General features: G+C 37.8%; 1 pseudogene; it reads right to left on the minus strand.

The window, feature by feature from the left end:
• Positions 1-578: 578 nt before the first annotated feature.
• On the minus strand, positions 579-1374 carry LOC112848923 (small ribosomal subunit protein eS4-like; annotated as a pseudogene).
• Between the last annotated feature and the right edge of the window lie 6848 nt (positions 1375-8222).

An 8222-nucleotide genomic window follows, 5' to 3' on the forward strand; every position in this document is an offset into this window, starting at 1 on the left:
CTGACTGATAGATCCTGGTTAAGTTCCACCAATTAGGGGTACTGGCACAGAAGAGTAAAGGAAGGGAGGAGAGCAGAGGCAGGATATGCATAGCCCTGGTTTCTTCCCTCCATCCCTAGTCCCTGAAGGGTGTCTGTATTCTTGCAGGATTATGTTCTGCCAGCCAGCTGTCTTAAACAAAACTTCATCTGAGTCCAGTAACTGCTCTTCCCTCACCTCTTTAGGCTTGAAGGAGATGATCTGTCTTGCTAATACCAGTTCTTAGACAATGCACCAACTCTAGTGTTTTCCTTATAATCCTACACTTAGCTTTGTCCTTTCATTCAACACTTTTCAAATCACTCACTTTGGGCAAACTATTTTTTTCTATCTGAGACATTGAGTATAGTGGAATTGATATGTAGATGAACTTGGTTTATCAACATTTTATTAACTGATTTCAGGAGTTTTTCATAGTTTTAAAGGCCATTTTCACACAAGTATTCTATAAAGTGTCCCATGTTGCCTTTTACCACTGTTTTTCATGCTGTATTATCTTTAAGTATAAAGACTTCCAATCATATCACCAAGAAACCATTTCACCCACTGCTCTGTTTGGCTGCCCGTGTCTTGTCTCTCTCTCCAGCATTGGTGAGGCAGGTACCTTTCCAAAGGGAAGAGAAACCCATTGTTTATTGCCTTTGTGAATAATGAAAATGTGGGAGAGCTGGTTGGCAAAGCTGTTGCCACTGGCATCTTTGACATGAACTACACTGAAAGAACCAGTGTGTCGCTCTCTGTTGGTGGTCACACCAATTCTTCCTACGTTAACACCTTCAGTCACCATATACAGATTACCAGTGTCAAACTTGATGAAAGTAGTAAACTTCCAAGTCTCCACATCAGTATGAATAGCGTCATTCGCCTTGATGAGGGTATTAGGGTAGTGGATTGTGCAAGCATCAGCAGTCATCGGATGAGGGATTCCTTTTGTTTCCACAAGGATCTTTCTCACTTTGCACAACCTGTACTTGGTTTCCTCAGATGGAATACCATGAATAGTAAAGTGACTCTTGGTGTCACAGGTTAGACACCAAGATGTCTAAATGCCACTGCTTTTGACATCCATAGAACCAGGAGGTAGGTTATATCAGTTTGGACCTTGCTGCCTATCTTAATGAAACACTACAGGCTTATCTTCTTTACTTCGTCTTCTGTTAGGGCACACATAAGCCTGCTCCTTAGGAAAATAATGAAAGGGAGACATTATCTCAGCCTATGGAGATTTGTATGTATTTGGATGAGGAACAGACACACCAGTTAATCTAGCATCCGATGCTTTAGAGCTGCTGTATGCTTCATATGTTTCTTGGGACCATGAGCCATGGCTGTTCCAGGCACAAAAAGCTTCTTTTATGGCTTCAGAGCTATGATTCATATGGTATTTCTTGTGATATTAGAAATGAGTTATTACTCATTTTCCTACAATTTTTGTGGCTATTTTTACTTATCTATTTTCTGTTTGACTTTTAGAATCTGTTTATCAAGTTAAAAATATAATACTGGTGTTTTTATTGGACACATATAAAATGTATAGATTAGGAATAGGTGAAATCTTTATGAGTCCACTTATTCATGAATGTAGTACTCTTTCAATTTGTTCCAGTCCTCATTTGTATTTCTCACCGGTTTTTTAGAGTTTTCTTTGGAGAGGTTTTTTACAGTTCCTATTATCCTAGATATTTTACACAGTTGTTATTGCAAATGTTGTCTCCTTCCATTATAACCTGTAGCAGGTTTTGATTTACACATAGGAAGCCCACTGGTTCTTGATATGACTATTTTAATTTTGAACCCACCCATTTTATTGAGTTATCTTCATGTTTGTAGTGGTTATAATTTTTCCAAGTTTTCCTTTAACCAGACTCTGGTAAGAGAAAAATAGAAGAAGCACTCAGATGCTGTGTTCAACAGAAACTTTAAGCAAGGAGGTGACACTTTAACTGAGTCCCCAGATTCAAAAGGGATTTTGATAGTTGCAAATAAAGGTGAAAGATATATGGGAAGAAATTCTAGATTAAGGAATGAACATAAGGTAAAGATTAAAAGAGACAAAGTACATGGTTGACTTGAGGACTTACATGTCATTCCGTATCATGCGGCAGAGGGCTATGAAGTGGAGAGTTCTGATACATGAATATTATTAGAAGCAATGAACTCATATAGCATCTGCAAGAGTTGGTGACTAACTGGTAGGGAGAGGAAAACAGAGGAAAAGGTGAAGGATTCTGGCTGGGACAGTGGATGGAACAAGGAAGGATTTGTGAGAAAGGGATGAATTCAGTTTTGATGAAGTTGCATTTGAGAAGCCTTTGGAGCATATACATACTAATTTACAAAATATGACTATGTGTTAGATCCAGTCATTCATTTATTCAACAAATATTGATTAAATGCTCTCTTCAAATCAGACACTTTCTTCCTGGCAGGAGTAGCGATTGGGACATGCCTCACGCCCTATTTTAGCAATCAAAATAGGATGGTATAAAAATATTTGTTATTTATATATTTTATATCTAAAAAGAAAGCAACATAACTGTTATGGGCGGAATTATGTCTCTTCAAAATTCATGTTGAAGTCCCAACTCCCAGCACCTCAGAATGTGAGAGTATTTGGAGATTAAATCTTTAAAGAGGTGCTTAACTTAAAACAAGGCTTAAAGTAGGGCCCTAATCCAGTGGGACTGGGGTCTTTACAAGATGAGGAAGAGACACCAGGAATACCCACACATGAAGGAACAAATATATAAAAAGTAGCAAGAGACTGGCCATCTGGAAGCCAGGGAGAGAGGCCTTCGAAGTATCTAACCCTGCCGGCACCATAATTTTGGACTTCCATCCTCTGGATGGGGAAAAAGTAAATTTCCTTTCTTTTTCTTTTCTTTCTTTTTTTTTTTTTTTTAATGACAGCCAGTATGTGGTATTTTGTAATGGCAGCCCAACAACAAATACAGTGACTGATAATTAAAACATGCATTTATGGGGTGCCTGGGTGGCTCAGTTGGTTGAGTGTATGACTCTTGATTTCAGCTCAGTTTGTAATCTCATGGTTTGTCAGATCGGGCCTGGTGTCAGGCTCCTGTGCTGACAGTGAGGAGCCTACTTAGGATTCTCTCTCTCTCTCTCTCTCTTCCCCTTCCTTGCTTGCATACACGTGCTCTCTCTCTCTCTCTCTGCCTCTTCCTTGCTTGCATACATGTGCTCTCTCTCTTTCTCAAAATAAATAATCTTTTAAAAAAACCCTTGAAAACAAATATAAAAAAAAATCTCGTGTGTTTATAGGCACACAGAAAATAAATTAATGATAAAGATCAAGAACTAGACAAAAAGATGCATAAAAATTCTTTTTTCCAACTTTATTAAGGAGTAATTAACAAATGTAATTGTATATATTGAAAGTGTACAATATGATTATATAGATGCACACACACACATAGAATGATTTCTAAGATCAAGATAACTAACACATCCATCACCTCACACATTTAACTTGCATGTGGGTGTGGTGAGAAGGTTTGAGTTACTCTCAGCAACTATCAAGTGTACATTACTGTATTATTAACTAGAGCGATTTATTTGTCTGAAACATTTTTCAGAAGGTAACTAAATATTTAAATATAATATTAAATTAGACTGTACTCTCTCAGCAAAAGACATAATTTATTAAAAGAACTTTAAAATGTTTAAATCACTTCTTTTTTGCCATTTTCTTTGGTCAAATGAACTTTGCATTAATCTTGACAGTCTCAGAATGATTCAAATCCAGGGATAAAATATGGAAATTAAAATGTTTCTTATTCTGTGATATGGAGTAATTAGATGATTTGCTTCAGTATGTTGACCTTTCATTTATAAGCTATTTTTTGAAGCATATTCTTAATGTATTATACAGAAGCAATGTTCTCAGAAGGGTAAATAACAAAGTGAATAAGTTACTTTTTTTTTTCTTTTTAGTAAATTCCAGTTCTTCAGCCTTTAACAAATTATTGCTGGAAAATAAGCTCATACTTCACTATTCTGGAACATATAGTTTGTGATATCAGTATGAAAACACTAGCTGTGAAAGGCAGCTGGATCAATAAGGATGAAGTAGCCGAGAGAGTAGCTTCTGTGGACCACTTCAGTTCAAGGTGCTTTATTCACAATCACTGCCTCTCTTCTAGAGTGTGTACAAATTGTCCAACAGAGTTCATCCTTAAATGTTTCCACAGACCGACATTTAAATAATGTTTTTTTTCCCCCATTGGAAAGTTACTCAGATTATGTTTTAAAAGCATCTGATTTTCCCTCGAAAGCCTTGAAAAATAAGATGATGGTACAGTGGCAGAGGTGAAGTAGGTCTCTGTGACCCTTGACCTCTGATTTGGGTAATTCAATAATTAGGAAGACAATTCATACTGACATAAACAATAGAAAGAACCTGCTGGTACATGTGCTGAAAAATCCAGAGTGTTGGCAGATTACAAGCACACGTTAATTAGTCTTCTACTCTATCTTTCAGGGTTTCTTTCCTCAGCTTGTTGGCTATAGTCCATCAAGGGCTCAAAAGTGTTGTAGCAAGTCCTGACCTCACTAAATGAATTGTGGCCAGACAGGACACACCCCTAGAGCCTGGAGTGGGTATAATTCCTAATAGTAGCTCAAAGAAAGGAGATGCTGAAAGGATCCCTCTATCCTTAGATGTGATTATGCATGGAGATCTTTTTTATTTAAAAGAAAAAAAAGATCTAGGTTCATTTTGAAAGACCTCACTAGTTCATAAATTTAATTTTAATAATGGCCAAATAATTTTGCTTTTAAAATAATATACACTTATACATGTCCAGTACACTTGGCTCATAATACCCAAGCAAGTCTATGATCTAGATAGTATTTTTATTTCTAATACCACTGTGCTTATTTTTAAAAGGGTAGAAGACCATTTAAGCCTAGGTTTTCTAAGAAGAACCCACTGGTTGATTTAATGTAGAGATCAGGCAATTATAAATCAATATTTAAAGAGGCTCCTTTAGGGAAATACATTTTATTAGGTGCTAATCTGGCTGATTAGGTAGCAATCAGACCTCTTTGTATTCTAAATAAAGCAGTTAATATGACAACATTGTTTCATTTACTCTGATTAGGACTCCTAATTAGGTCTTGAAGGATATTTAAGATAAATGATGACAGGTCCAGGAAGAAGTTGGGAATCTGATTTAGAGCTGATGTTGTCTTACCTAACTGTAGTTAATGGCACAAAAGAACTAAGGGAAACATTGTTGATATTTATTGCAAGGATACAATATTATCTCTGTGGCACAGAATCTCCTATATATACACTCATCCAAAAATCATTTCCTTACATTCAAAAATCTTATGATTCAATGAGGATATATATATATTGTATATATATATATTGTATACTATATATATATAGTATACACACACACACACACACACACACACACACATACATGTATATAAGGCTGAATACTTAAAAGAAATATAAGTAAAATTATTGTAGAGGAAAGAATAAAGAACAATGCAAATGCCCTGGAGGATATGGAAAGTCTTCTAGAGGAGGAGAGATCTTTCAACCAGTGCTAGAAAGATGAGAACAATGATTAAATATAGGTGAGTCAGGGCTCGCTCCACCTACCCCTAAGAAGAAGAGTGATGCCATAAAGGAGCAGTATATGTGAATGTACATTGATTGCATAATGGGAAATGATGGTATAAGGGAATATCCTGACCAAATTAACAATGGAGGGTCTTGAATCTCATGTTAAGGAATTTACACTACAGTTTATGGCTAATGAGGAATCATCAAAGAATGCACAATGAGGGAGTAAAAGATTATATAATATTGATTATAGGGTCTAGTAACTCTTCTGGCTGCATGAACCATTGAACATTGAGATCTTCTGATACTCACAAGAAAGGAGGGAAAAAGGCAGAAAAGTCGGTTATCAAGTGGTTACAACAGTCCTAGTGAAAACTACTTCCAGAGTGTCATTAGTGTGAAAGGAAGAGTCAGAACTGAGAGACATTTAGGAGGTGGGATTAATAAACTTTGATGATGCAAAGGACGAAGTCAATGTTAAAGCCAGACATCACTGTGGCTGAGATTGCTAGTTATCTTTCAACATTTATTCTTTTTCTTATTTCATAACATTGGCCAGAACTTTAGCTGGACACATTCCCACCTGGTGAAAAGGTTGTGTTTTCAAATATCCATAGCTGGGCGTAGCCATGGGAGTAAATTCAGGCCTGTGAGGCCTAAGTGCAATGTCTAGAAATTCTCATTAAAAGAGAAATGTTTCCCTCTCCTGTATCTTCCTTCCAGGTGCTGAGATGTGGATGGAATGTGCTGTGGTGCCTCCAAGCCGTCCTGTACTATGGAGTGAAAGCCAAGTGCTACAGGTACTCCTGCCTGTGAGGGGCAGGACAGTAGGAGTGAAACTCCAGAGAAGGCAGGGCAGCCTGGGAAAGCTGGCTTCTGGAAACCTTTCACCTGACACAGAAATAAAGGTAAAAGTATCTTTTTGTCACTCACATAGTAATTTTTTTTTATTACATATACCTAAAGTTATTCCTGACTAATTCTGTGACATCAGATTTCATATTTGAGAAATCCAACAGTAGTCAGAGTGGACTCAGTTATACTTTAATAATTAACAGTCCCCAAATTTCAATGGCTAAAAGCAACAAAGGATTTTTTTCTAGCTATGTCACATGGCCATGCCTAACCTAAGGGAGTGTAGAACTGGTATCTTCTTTGTTCCCAGAAAGACAAGAGAACCAGAAATACTGGTGAACCCTATTCATATTTACCACAGGTTATTTTTATTTGTTAAATGTTTATTTATTTTGAGAGAGTGTGTGTGTGAGCAGAGGAGGGGCAGAGAGATAGAAGGAGAGAGAGAGAATTCCAATCAGGCTCCGCACTGTCAGCACAGAGCCTGACGCCAACCTCCATCCCACCAACTGTGAGATTATAAACTGAGCCGAAATCAAGAATCAGACGCTTAACCCCACTGATCCACTCAGGCACCCCTGACACAGATATTTTTTTTAAAATGATGATGTCATTAACCAGAAAGAGAAAGCAAGAAAGGAGGAAGGAGGTAGAGATAATGAATTTAATTATGGATATCTTGCCCATGGAATTCAGGTTCTTTGTGTGTAATATAAACTGGAAATATGGATCCGGAATCTGAGTGCCAGTAGGTGTAAGCTGAGATTCATCTATATACATATATAACTTGAATCAATGGGTGACAATGAGACTATATAGAGCCATATTACAGAGAGAAGCTTTGTGGCAGTACCTTGGAGAATTACTACTTTTAAATGTGCAAAGAAAGGAAAAGGATCTAGTGAAAGCATGGGAAGACTGGTCAGAGAAGTAGCAGGCAAGCCAGGGCAGTGTGGCGTCACAGAACCCAGAAGAGAGTTTTACAGAGAAGTGATGCCAGATAAAAACCCAATAATTTAAATTACTCAAGAAAGGGGGCGCCTGGGTAGCTCAGTCAGTTAAACATCTGACTTTGGCTCAGGTCATGATCTCAAGGTACACGAGTTTAAGCCCTGCATCAGGCTCTGTGCTGATGGCTCAGAGCCTGGAGACTGCTTCACATTCTGTCTCCCTCTCTCTCTGCCCCTCCCCCACTCATTCTCTCTCTCTCTCTCTCTCTCTCTCTCTCTCTCTCTCTTTCTCTCTCAAAAATACATAAACATTAAATTTTTTTTTTTAATTACTCAAGAAAGCAAGTTTCAGAGCAGTGGTAGTGGGTCATCCAGACTGCAGTAAGTTACAAAGCAAGTGGGGTGAGATAGAACACATGATCTGAAAGTAACAGTGAGTTGTTTACATAATGATAGAAAAAAAAATTAGGGGCGCCTGGGTGGCTCAGTCGGTTGGGCGTCCGACTTCAGCTCGGGTCATGATCTCATAGTTTGTGAGTTCGAGCCCCACGTCAGGCCCTGTGCTGACAGCTCAGAGCCCGGAGCCTGTTTCAGATTCTGTGCCTCCCTCTCTCTGCCCCTCCCCCACTCCTGCTCTGTCTCTGTCTCTCTCAAAACTAAATAAACATTAAAAAAAAATTTTAACTAGAACACACAGGAGCCCAGGCAACCTTACAAATGTTTAGGAATGTGAATTTTAGGAATTAACATTTTATTGGACTGTTGTGTAAACTTTA

This window comes from Puma concolor, chromosome C1 (assembly GCF_028749965.1).
Source record: "Puma concolor isolate L17-30 chromosome C1, mPumCon1.1.hap2, whole genome shotgun sequence".
In the NCBI taxonomy this organism is placed as follows: Eukaryota; Metazoa; Chordata; class Mammalia; order Carnivora; family Felidae; genus Puma; species Puma concolor.